Below are 13,800 nucleotides of genomic sequence, written 5' to 3'. Positions count from 1 at the left end.
GCACAAGATTTGGTGATCAGTAAATATATATATTTTTCTCAAAAATATACATACTTAATACCAATTTTAATCTTGAAGAAATCATCATTTCTTAACACAAAAATTAGGGAAACCTTGGTAGTTATTTTAGATACATTTTTAGGGAATAAGTTTCTCAAAACTTATATTTTTCTAAGTGTCAAAATTTTATACAGAGTCCCCTAAAAATAGAGGTTTCCCATGTTTTCAAAACATGTGTTTATTTTCATTTAAAATTATCTCATCAATCAACAACTTAATCAAGACTTACCACAACCCAAAAATCATATAAATCACACTATATCATGAACTTGAAGTTTTTGTAAAAACTTGTAGTAACTTACCACGTATTTTAGTAGGTTTAGTTACCCTTAAAAACATGGTTATTTGCTTGTAACTCACTTTCTTGAAAGATTTAGTCTTTTACAACTTGTAATATGATTTTTCTAAAAACATTTCTTTTGTATTTTTCTTGTTTCATAAGTGTTTATACACTTATTTTTCTAATAAAAATAGTGTAGATTTAAATAAAAACCAAGATCTTCTAAAAATCATATCTTCAACTTGGTTCTTTTAGAAAAACCTCTCATTAATCTTAGATTCACAAGGTTACTAGCTTGCTTTGATTAATATTTTACCAAGAAATCATTCATTCATCAAGTTCATGACTAGACAATAAGATGATTATTCTAGGTTGTTACATAATCATCCTCCCACTTGCTAGATTAAGTGTTTAAACCTCATTTAGCAAGCTTCATGTGATGGTTAACATCATCAACTCAAGAAATCAACAAGCAAGTAACATACACTCACTAAACAACTTCATCTTAGCAAGATTCCATCATGTATCATCTTATATTTCAAGTTTCATGTGTATGTCTTTTAGTGTTCTTATGATAATCAACATGCTATATCTTTTAACCACTCAAAGTATGAAGTAAACAAGATCCAGAGAGCCTTACCACTAGCTTCAAGCTAGGGAAGAATACTAGAACTTGGAGATGACAAAATGGTTGGATAAAAGCAAATAAGAGAGGTCCTTGAAGTTCCAAAAGCTCCTAGCTCCTTTGTATGATCTCTAACACCTTTGTATGTATGGAGATTGGATGGAACTTGAAGAATGAAGGTGGATGTATGGTGGTGATGTTTCGGCCGAAGCCAAGAGGGAGAGAAGAGTGAGTGATGGTTTGTTGTTATGAATGAGAAATGAACTCACAAGACTTACTTATAATCCATGTCTTGAGTTTTTCCATTGATTTCAATTGGAAGTTACAAGCTCTAGTTAGTGTTAAATGTTAAATTTAGGTGTTTAAGTGTGTTTAGGTGTTTTAGGATGTAATATGATGTTTGGTGATCAAGACTAGCTTTGTAACACTAAAACAATGCTTCTAGTAAAAATTTGATATTTTGGGTAATGTTCGGTTGTTCGGTTAAATACCAGTTCGTTAAAGTGCTAAATTTCACCGTTTAATGTCCTTTATGTCCCGTTTTATGATGCTTTCAATTCTCGACACTTAGGAAAGTATTATGGATCATAAAACATGAATTTTGCATAATATTTTGAGGTTAAAAGCTGATTATAGCTGAATTTAATAAAATTCTGCACTTATAGTGCGTTTTGGGTGCTTTTTAGTGCGTATTTTAGCTTCCGGATGGTCTATATATAAACCCTTGTATGTACTCTTGGGTTTTAATGTATTCTTGCCGTTGGACCTACGCCTAAGCTCCATTTCTATTGTCTAACTGCTTTCTGCAGAATTGTTTGTCTTATTGGTGAGTTTACTAGTATTTCTGACGCAACGCGGTTCATTAATGCATAAAGTAATTCTTGTAGTATAAAGCGTGCATGAATTCACTTGTTTAGTATGAAATCAGACAATGTTGACATTTAAGCACATAATTGCAGTCATTAAATAATAATTAGAGTGTACGGAAATTACCGGTTTGGTGCCAGTTGTCACAGTCCCCCCCCCCCCCGTTAAAAGAATTTCGTCCCGAAATTCAGGCTGTACTAACTCTCGCAGGAGTCTTCTTGAACAGGTGGGGATACTTTTCTTTGAACTGGTCTTCACGTTCCCACGTGTGCTCGGGTCCGTGCTTAGAGTTCCAACGTACTTTGACAAGTTTGACAGTGCTCCTCCTAGTCTTGTTGACTTTCCAGTCTGTAACCTCAACGGGTTGTTCTGTAAATCGGAGGGTGTCATCAATATGCACTTCATCCGCAGGGATGATCACGTTTTCTTATGTTGGACTCTTCTTGAGGTTGGATACATGGAACGTATCATGTACCCCATTAAGTTCTTCTGGTAATTCCAACTTGAATGCCACGGTACCAATTCTTTCCAAGATTTTGAATGGTCCGATGTATCGTGGATTTAGATTTCCTTGCTTTCCGAATCTTACTACGCTCTTCTAGGGTGAGACTTTCAACAGAACTTTGTCTCCCACCTCGAATTCTAATGGTTTTCGTCTTCGATCTGCACAACTCTTTTGTCGATCTCGAGCTGCCTTAATGCGCTCTCGGATCTGCATAATCTTGTCGGTTGTCTCTTGTACTATTTTAGTACCAACCATACGCTTATCCCCAGCGTCTGCCCAACATAAGGGCGATCGGCACTTGCGGCCATAAGTGCTTCGAACGGTGCGGCTTTTATGCTTGTATGATAACTGTTATTATAGGAAAACTCAACTAAAGGTAGATGAGTATCCCAGCTGCCGCCTAGGTCCATGACACATGCGTGAAGCATATCTTCTAACGTTTGTATGGTTCGTTCGCTCTGGCCGTCTGTTTGTGGATGGAATGCCGTGCTTAGATCTAGCTGAGATCCAAAGGCTTCCTGAAAGGATTGCCAGATTCTTGAGACAAAGCGCCCATCTCTGTCTGAAATAATTGTGATAGGCACTCCATGACGTGCCACGATTTCCTTTAAGTATATCTCAGCAAGCTTTCCAATGCTGTCTTTCTCTCGGATTGGTAGGAAATGCGTAGACTTTGTTAACCGATCGACTATTACCCATATCATATCATGCCCTCTAGGGGTCTTGGGTAATTTTGTTATGAAGTCCATTGAGATTTGCTCCCACTTCCACATGGGTATCTCTGGTTGTTGTAGTAGGCCAGACGGTTTGTGATATTCGGCCTTAACCTTAGCACAGGTTAGGCACTTTCCAACGTAAACAGCAACATCGCTTTTAAGTCTTGGCCACCAGTAGTATTCTTTTAAGTCTTGATACATCTTGTCCGATCCTGGATGGATCGAGTATCTCGATTTATGCGCTTCATCAAGAATGACCTCTCGAATACCGCCATAGAGTGGAACCCAAATACGCTTCTTAAAGTATAAAGTTCCTTCTTCATTTGGCACCATATAGTTCAACATACCCCGAAGGTATTCAGCTTTACGGTTTTCCATCTTAAGGGCTTCTTGTTGTGTGTCACGAATGCGTGCAGTGAGGTTCGTTTGAATAGTCAGTTTCAATGCTCGAACCCTTAGGGTCTTAACCATTTCTTTTCGGCTTAAAGCGTCCGCTACCATGTTTGCCCTTCCAGGATGGTACTTAATCTCACAGTCGTAATCATTTAGCAGCTCGACCCATCTCCGCTGGCGCATGTTTAATTCCTTCTGATCAAATATGTGTTGTAGACTTTTGTGATCTGTGAAGATTGTACATCGAGTACCATATAGATAATGTCGCCAGATCTTCAAGGTGAATAACACTGCACCTAGCTCTAGGTCGTGAGTGGTATAGTTCCTTTCATGCACCTTCAATTGTCTTGAAGCGTAAGCGATGACTTTTTGGCGTTGCCTGAGCACGCAACCCAAGCCTTGTCGTGAAGCGTCGCAATATACCACGAAGTCTTCAGTGCCTTTGGGTAAATATAGTATTAGTGCATCGCATAGCTTATATTTGAGCAATTGGAAGGCTTCTTCCTGCTTATCACCCTAGTCGTACATCTTGTCTTTCTGTGTAAGGGTAGTCAGCGGTTGAGCTATCTTGGAGAAATTCTCGATAAATCATCAGTAATAGCCTGCTAATCCCAAAAATTGTCGAACTTCAGTTGGGGTTTTGGGGGCTTCCCAATTCTTTATTGCTTCAATCTTGGCTGGGTCTACATGAATGCCTTTCTCGTTCACAACATGACCAAGAAACTATACTTCACGAATCCAGAATTCGCATTTTGAGAACTTTGCATAAAGTTTCTCTTTCTTCAGCAGTTCCAGAATGGTTCTGAGGTGTTGCTCGTGCTCTTCTTTCGTTCGCGAGTAAATCAGGATATCATCGATAAATACAATCACGAATTTATCGAGATATGGTTTGCATATGCGGTTCATCAGATCCATAAATACCGCTGGCGCGTTCGTCAGTCTGAATGGCATCACCAGAAACTCGTAATGCCCATAACGCGTTCGGAATGCAGTATTTGGCACGCTTTCTTCTTGGATTCTCAATTTATGTTATCCAGATCGAAGATCGATCTCGGAATAGTAGCTCGATCCTTGTAATTGATCAAATAAGTCGTCAATCCTGGGTAGTGGTACCGATTCTTGATTGTGAGCTTGTTCAGTTCTCTGTAATCGATACACATCGGCAGAGTTCCATCCTTTTTCTTCACGAACAATACTCGAGCTCCCCAAGGTGAGAAGCTTGGCCTTATGAATCCTTTATCCAACAACTCCTGGAGTTGTGTAGATAATTCTTGCATTTCGGATGGTGCAAGCCGATAGGGTGGCTTGGCTACAGGTGCGGCTCTTGGAACCAAGTCTATGCGGAATTCGACTTGTCGTTGCGGAGCTAGTCCTGGCAGATCTTCGGGAAAAACATCAGGGAATTCCTTCACCACAGGAATGTCTTCGAGCTTCGGCTCCTCAGCCCTCTTATCTACAACGTGCGCTAGGAAAGCAACACATCCTTTCCTTAAGCACTTCTGTGCTTTCATACAACTGATGATTCGCAGAGGTGCGCCTCGTCTTTCTCCATGCACAATGAGAGTTTCATCATTCTCCAACGGGATGCGAATGATTTTCTCATGAAAAATAACTTCAGCTTTGTTCTTGGACAACGAGTCCATTCCGACCACTACATCGAAGCTACCCAATTGAATAGGTAAGAGGTCGATTCTAAATCTTCGTTCACCAAGTTCTAATGTGCAATCTCTAACAACTTCGCCAGATTCAACAAGTTTACCATTGGCTAGTTCTATGGAATAAGGAATATCTAATCTACTAGATTCTATTCCAAGCATGCGTTTAAATTCCACAGACATGAAGCTATAGTCGGCACCAGTGTCAAATAATATGGATGCAAAGTGATTGTTAATGAGAAACGTACCGGTGACCACATTAGGGTCCTCGCGTGCGTTCCTTTCTCCAATCACAAATGCTCGAGCCTGAGCATTGTTCCCTTTTGGGCAGTCTTTCATGAAATGATCATTGCTTCCACAGCTGAAGCATCCTTGGTTCTGCCCAACTCTATTACCATTCCGGTTACCAGCACCATTTCCATTTCCACCACCGTTTCCATTACCAGCAACGTTACGGTTTCCATTCCCGTTCCTATTACCATTACCATTGCGGCCTCCAATACCTTTTCCCCAACAATCCTCGATACGGTGGCCTGACCTCCCGCAGTTCCTGCTTTTCCCAATGCGACAATTTCCCACGTGATGAAAGTCACAGCGGTTGCATTTGGGCAGACTGCCCTGATACTTCTTAGTTCCTGTGTCGTTTGCAGCCGCAAAGGTTTTTGCCTCCATAGGTGGGTTGGTGTCACGCTTCTTGTTGTTCGAACCCTTGTTGTTGTTGCGGGTTGCTTGGTTCAGATTCGAATGCTTTCTCTTCTTGTCACCAGACGACTCAGCATGCGTCTCGGTCTTTTCTGTTGGGTTCAGTGATAGCTTCTTCATACGAACAGCATCTTCAGTAAGGCTGACAGCCAGAGTTACAGCCTCAGTGATTGTTGTGGGTTTGGCCGAAGTTACCAAACTACGAAATTCCGGGGCCAATCCTCAGATGTAGCGTTCACCGCGCTTAAATTCAGGTGTCACCATGTAGGGGATCACCCTCGACAAATCGTGGAACCTTCGAGTGTAACCAGTAAGGTCAGCACCTTCCATGGTCAAATGCCAAAACTCAGTCTCCAACCTTTGGAGTTTAGCACGAGAGCAATACTTCTCTCTCAGACGTTCTTTTAGCTCATCCCACATCATACTGTATGCAGCATCATCACCCAGAGTTTGAACTTGCAAATTCCACCACGTCAGAGCTTCATCGACAAACAACCCAGTAGCAAAAGTGACTTGTTAATCCATGGTACACTTGCTCATGCGGATAGTGGCTTCAGTCTTTTCCGTCCAACGTACAAATGCCACTGCACCTCCAGTGCTATCGTAGTTCAGTGGTTTGCAGTCAAGGAACTGCTTGAAGGTGCAGCCTTGAGCTGCGTTTCCTCCAGACAAATCTCCATGTCCGTTACGTCTAGCATTGCTTGGTCCTCCACTATCTTCGGTGCGGTTCGTCTCGTATTGTGCGGTAGCTGCGGAGATCCTTTCTTCCAGTAGGGCGTTCAGCTCTTCAGCGTCTTTGGTAGTGGGGGTGGAGGAGGTTGATCGCGAGCGTTCACAGCTCTTCTGGGTGCCATGTTCTGACAGAACATATCACAATAGGGTTAGACATTTGTTTGATGTCGTCTTACAAGACAGTAGTAGTATTTATATACATAAGTGGCATCAAACAATTAATACTCCAGCAGAGTATTTAATAGGCTAGGGGAGGGGTGTTTACGTTTGACCTTTTCTTGCACTGAGGGAGGCTATATGTGACAAGACTTACTGTGGTTTCTGTGCACTGAATTCCATAATTATGTATACATCCATAATTACGTAACTCCTTGCACAGTCCACACAGTTCGTTTCATCCTCGTATCACTTCCTTTAGATAGGCCATTGCTCCCAAGTAAAGTCATGTATACTTGTGACATTCTACTTCTAGTATATGTAATTATCACACATGATTGCAAGTAATTCTTAATCACATATAAGTGCTACTCCAGTGCACCCTAAGTCTCGTAGTGTCTTTTCTTGACTCTTGTAAACAGTTTCAGGTAGTGGATGTCGCCGAAAGTTTTATGCAATGAAAACTTTTTGAAAAATTGTTTTCGTGAAAGGATCCTAGAGATTGTAGACTAGACTCGAGAAGGAATCCTGGTTGACTACAATCGAAGATCTGATACCAATCTGTCACACTCGTTTCTGCGGCGGAAGCATGAGGTGTGATCATGAAAGGTTCTCATTGCATACGAAACATACTACATGCTCGTAAAAATAACTTCAAATGCCAAACATTTCATAACTTGAAAACGTAAGTTTAGTGTTTACATCACGAGATAGCATAAAACATTGTCTGAAAAGTTTACAACTTTATTCAAAGATAAACATAAGCTACTTCCATGAGCAAGAGTAAGACCCCGCGCACATCCACTTTAGTTACCTGAAATACATGTGAGTTTTTGGAAAAATGTCAACATAATGTTGGTGTGAATTCATGCAGTTTTTGTATTGAATGTTTAAATACTTGAATGAAAACATGGTGTGTAACTCGTAAAGTGTATCTGTGACTGGGTACTATGAAAGTTTGACTGTAACTTGTAAAACGTATTTGTAACTGCGTACTATGAATGTTTGAGATCGCTAGTGGTTTGCAAGGACACTAACATGTGTCACGACATAAGAAGCCACCAAACCTAGGCATTTTTGGTCGACTTTGACTGAGACACAGAAGCACTCATTGGTAGAAGTAAGCCAAGAGTGGGGTTGTCTGAAACCCATTAGATCTAACCTTTTGTTCCGTGGTCTGAATGTATACATTGATTAATGGTGCTTATGGTACCCTATTCGGGACATGATCTAGAATGTTTCACTTGAATGTTTTTGTACTCCATCATACCATTTGTAAACATTTTAACATTTGTGACATGTATTTCACCCCCGAAGTTATAAAACCAAAAACAGTTAAAGAAAAGGGGGAGCATGAACTCACTACTTTGCGTTCCTTGCGTCGTAAACTTCATCGGGTTTTGCTTATAGAGCGTCGTGACCTATACGTGTTTTATTAACGTTAGTCACTAGACTTGTATCGCACAAGTGCAGGTCACTATCTTTTGTGTATTTGTTCTTGTGTTAAAAATAATTTATGTTTTTAACTATGTGTCTTAGTTATATTATTTTCTCAAAAATAAATATAAGTATCTTGTGTTTTTCACCCGAATTATGTATTTTGACCACAACTTCATTTCATGTCTATAACTTGTCCAAGTTATTTATTCTACCAAGTAATATATTTTCATAAATATATTTTCTTGTATTTGTCTAAGTATGTTGTATGTGTATTTTTGTATTTTTACTTCTCAAGAGTATTTAGTGTATTTTCAAGTCCTAATACACTATCACGTATTATACATACTACATACACTTAGCACAAGATTTGGTGATCAGTAAATATATATATTTTTCTCAAAAGTATACATACTTAATACCAATTTTATTCTTGAAGAAATCATCATTTCTTAACACAAAAATTAGGGAAACCTTGGTAATTATTTTAGATACATTTTTAGGGAATAAGTTTCTCAAAACTTATATTTTTCTAAGTGTCAAAATTTTATAGAAATTTTGACAGAGTTTCCCCTAAAAATGGAGGTTTCCCATGTTTTCAAAACATGTGTTTATTTTCTTTTAAAATTATCTCATCAATCAACAACTTAATCAAGACTTACCACAAGCCAAAAATCATGTAAATCACACTATATCATCAACTTGAAGTTTTTGTAAAAACTTGTAGTAACTTACCACGTATTTTAGTAGGTTTAGTCACCCTTAAAAACATGGTTATTTGCTTGTAACTCACTTTCTTGAAAGATTTAGTCTTTTACAACTTGTAATATGATTTTTCTAAAAACATTTCTTTTGAATTTTTCTTGTTTCATAAGTGTCTATACACTTATTTTTCTAATAAAAATAGTGTAGATTTAAATAAAAACCAAGATCTTCTAAAAATCATATCATAAACTTGGTTCTTTTAGAAAAACCTCTCATGAATCTTAGATTCACAAGGTTACTAGCTTGCTTTGATTAATATTTTACCAAGAAATCATTCATTCATCAAGTTCATGACTAGACAAGAAGATGATTATTCTAGGTTGTTACATAATCATCCTCCCACTTGCTAGATTAAGTGTTTAAACCTCATCTAGCAAGCTTCATGTGATGGTTAACATCATCAACTCAAGAAATCGACAAGCAAGTAACATACACTCACTAAACAACTTCATCTTAGCAAGATTCCATCATGTATCATCTTATATTTCAAGTTTCATGTGTATGTCTTTTAGTGTTCTTATGATAATCAACATGTTATATCTTTTAACCACTCAAAGTATGAAGTAAACAAGATCAAGAGAGCCTTACCACTAGCTTCAAGCTAGGGAAGAATACTAGAACTTGGAGATGACAAAATGGTTGGATAAAAGCAAATAAGAGAGGTCCTTGAACTTTCGAAAGCTCCTAGCTTCTTTGTATGATCTCTAACACCTTTGTATGTATGGAGATTGGATGGAACTTGAAGAATGAAGGTGGATGTATAGTGGTGATGTTTCGGCCAAAGCCAAGAGGGAGAGAAGAGTGAGTGATGGTGTGTTGTTATGAATGAGAAATGAACTCACAAGACTTACTTATAATCCATGTCTTGAGCTTTTCCATTGGTTTTTATGTTTAATACAAGGGGACAAGATCTATTCACTTAACAAAAGAAAATCACAAGGTGGGTCCCTTGTCTAGAACCGGTCATGGGGGGGGGGGTGTTAGTTTGATTTCAATTGGAAGTTACAAGCTCTAGTTAGTGTTAAATGTTAAATTTAGGTGTTTAAGTGTGTTTAGGTGTTTTAGGATGTAATATGATGTTTGGTGATCAAGACCAGCTTCGTAACACTAAAACAGTGCTTCTAGTAAAAATTTGATGTTTCGGGTAATATCCGGTTGTTCGGTTAAATACCGTTTAGTGTCCTTTATGTCCCCTTTTATGATGCTTTCAATTCTCGACACTTAGGAAAGTATTATGGATCATAAAACATGAATTTTGCATAATATTTTGAGGTTAAAAAGCTGATTATAGCTGAATTTAATAAAATTCTGCACTTAAAGTGCGTTTCGGGTGCCTTTTAGTGCGTATTTTAGCTTCCGGATGGTCTATATATAAACCCTTGTATGTACTCTTGGGTTTTAATGTATTCTTGCTGTTGGACCTACGCCTAAGCTCCATTTCTATTGTCTAACTACTTTCTGCAGAATTGTTTGTCTTACCGGTGAGTTTACTAGTATTTTTGACGCAACGCGGTTCATTAATGCATAAAGTAATTCTTGTAGCATAAAGCGTGCATGAATTCACTTGTTTAGTATGAAATAAGACAATGTTGACATTTAAGCACATAATTGCAGTCATTAAATAATAGTTAAAGTGTACAGAAATTACCGGTTTGGTGCCAGTTTTCACATTTAGCCCTTTTTACACGTTAGTCAAGTTTTAAATTTATAAAACACGATATTTTACTAACACCAAACACACACATGGGCAAGTGCACCCATCGTGAGCGTAGTATAGTGTTGGTAAGATACCGAGGTTGTCACACCCTGATATTTCCACGTAGACGTAGTTGATATCATCATAGTCAAACAACACAAATTTAAGTGCACAGCGGAAGCAAAAGATAAATATATTACAATCCGATATAAAGTAATATCAGGGTATTACAAACGGAAAGTAAAGGATCCACAGGCGGATCAATCAAAAGATAATTGTTCAACAGACTTTAGGCATCTAATCTTGCGAGACTTCTATTGATGCTAGGAGTAGCCAGCCTATTCCGATTAGTACCTGCACTTAGCCTTTTTGGAAAATACGTCAGTTTTCACTGGTAAATACAATTAAACTGACTCATTTTGAAAATGTTTTTAGAAAATTGATTTGAATGCACATGGCACAAAAGATTTTTATAACTTGGGATAATTATTTGAATATAATACTTGTAAAGAATTACATGTTTATTATGCGTTCAGTTGCCCGGTTCGTGCCGGGTTAAAGATTAATAGACACACCACATGATATAGTCCCGCGACAGGAAACCAGCGGTTATACCTTAATAAATGTAAATGCACTGACGGGTGTACGCCTACACCAGTGTGCTAAGGTCGTGGCCATTCTATGAATGATGCCAAGGATATCCGGGACATGGTCATTAAACTCCCAAAGGCGTAAAACAAACAAAACAAATTTTTAAACGGGTCATCTTGATAATACTTAACCACCAATCAATTAAGGTCAAATGCCCGACCAAGCGGTATTTTATATACCGTACCCCAAGCCCGTATAAGGGAAAATAACTTAAAAGTATTTACCTGAGCAAATTTATACAATTTATCCCAGCCGTATACCACCAAGCAAGTACAGATAGCTTTTACTGGGCTCCTAAATCTGGAACAAGGTTTTTAATAACCTATTAGATTCCGAACGGGTCTTTAATTAAGCCTAAGCTTAGACCGGTTAGTTTTAAAGGAGGATACGGTTCAAAACGCATGATTAAGCGAGAGCCGGATTAGAATGTGGTTTAGACCCGACAAGCTTGTATACTTGTGTAATAAGGGTAAACTAAACACATTCTGGATTTTGATATAAAAATGATAAGGTTTGACCCGTTTCGGCTAATTTATGCAAACTAGTTACATAAGCCGATCCGAACGCGAAAAGTGCGTAACAGGTTACTAAAAGAGTGATGAACAGGTTTCCTAAGTCAATATGCCTTAAATATGTTATGATATCAGTAGGATACCTTCCATTATGCGCAAAACGAGTTTAAGACCAATTTATGCTCCGTAGGGGTATTTTGGTCATTTTAAAGGTTACAAAAGAGAATAAATATTATTCTGAGTTACATGTCTGATTTAATCAGTAAATATACTTAATTTAATAAGTTATAACAGTAGTGTATCATATATATGTGAAATTTATTAATTATAACCATATTTTGCACCGTAGGGGCATTTTGGTAATTTCACATAGGCTTAAAAGGTCAAAACTGAAAACCCGAGTTTAAAACTTTTCCTTACTATTAAAATATAAAAACTTACTGAATATATCAGTAGGCATCAACCCTTATATGTTTAAAATAGTTTTGATACATACTAGGCGTTAAAAATGCTTAAAAAGGCGATTTGGAGCCATTTCCGGGTTTTTAAAAGAAAGCTGATGTTTTTATTATTCCAGAAGGCTCAAAATATTTTATTTATCATATTAGATCAGTAGAAAAAGGTTTGGCATCAAAAAGATTTGGAAAAACTCATTTTATAGCCCGAAAGGGCAAAACCGGCAATTACCGAATTAATGCTATAACCCTAAGTTATGCTCAGCCTAAAAATAACTAAAAATCTTCAAAAATCCCAAAATATTATTTTATATCAGTGGGTAAAATGTTTGGTATTAAAAATGGGGTTTAGATAGGCTATATTCTAATTATGCCGTTTAATTAATAAAAGCCTTTCATTTTACGCTAATGAGCATAACTTCTAATCTAGACCTCAAACTGATGTCAAATTTTAGGGACAAGTTTATAATTCAGTAGTGAAGGTTTATATCCTTTCACATATTCAAAAATATCGTTTTAAGGTCAAAAGGGCATAACGTTTAACATCTAGGCATTTAACGGAAACAAGCATGAACTAGGATTTCTATGGAACCAATTTTATAACCTTGGAGGGTTATACTAACTTATAATATGGTCCTAATGGAATCCTAAGGCATAACTAAACTAAGCTAAATCGGGTCAGAACTGAAAGTCAAAACAAAAGTCAACTTTTGCGACTTTCGGTTCCGAACCGAGCCTATACTTAGATTTGTCAGGTTGAATCAAGCTTAGGCATGTTCAACTAATATTTACCAAGTTATTAAAGTGAGAAAACTGATTTTATGACTTTTATATTAATAGTTATGAATTTATTTAAAGACTAACCCGATTGACTCTTATTCGACCCGACAATTTAGCTAAGTAAACATGGTAATTAGGAGGCGCCCCTTTAAGGGTTTAATACCTACCTAATTACGATCATGTAGCCATGTTCATTGCGAACCATGGCTCAACCGTTTAAAAGTCAAAGCGTTTATCGAAAACGCTTGACTTTCGGTTATAACCGTTAAAAATTAAACTAAGCACGAAAGGACACTTACAAAGGGTCCAAGCAAGGAGGGAATTGATCTTGGATGTTCAGGTATGAAGCACAAGGGCCCCAACTTAGAACAATTAGATCAAGGTGTGGAATGGGAGCAAGATCAAGAGGGGTATTTGTAGGTTTTTGAGAACCGTTAGGATCGTTTCTCGTAAACCGTGATCAAATCTGAGCCATACACCTCTTACCCATGGTTTACTAAACAATGGGCAACCCCTAGAATCAAAAGTTTGAGACAAAGAGCAAAACAACAGATCGTTTCTGGATTTTCTGGACCTGGCAACCTCATGCGGACCGTATGGGTTTCTGGATGCGGTCCGCATCCACCAGCCCAGCTCACAAATTTTCATTTGTTGTCACTTTTGGCCCCTGCACTTGATAAATGTCATTTCTGATACATCCAAGGCCCGTTAAACCATTTTTAAGGTTCTACAATGATGCCTAAGCATAGAGAACACAAAACACGCTCAAAAATATGCCGGATGTCGGTTCGTTTGGTCGTACGGTCCCGTTGT

The 13,800-nt window shown here is 37.9% G+C and overlaps 1 pseudogene; it reads right to left on the bottom strand.

Annotated features, from left to right (window-relative positions):
* LOC110900691 overlaps nucleotides 1–5,773 on the bottom strand; it is a 115,161-nt pseudogene extending 109,388 nt beyond the window's left edge.
* Nucleotides 5,774–13,800: the final 8,027 nt, after the last annotated feature.

This window comes from Helianthus annuus, chromosome 7 (genome assembly GCF_002127325.2).
Source record: "Helianthus annuus cultivar XRQ/B chromosome 7, HanXRQr2.0-SUNRISE, whole genome shotgun sequence".
NCBI lineage: Eukaryota > Viridiplantae > Streptophyta > Magnoliopsida > Asterales > Asteraceae > Helianthus > Helianthus annuus.
Note: the sequence above shows the minus strand (reverse complement) of the source record. Positions and strands in the feature narration are given on the sequence as shown.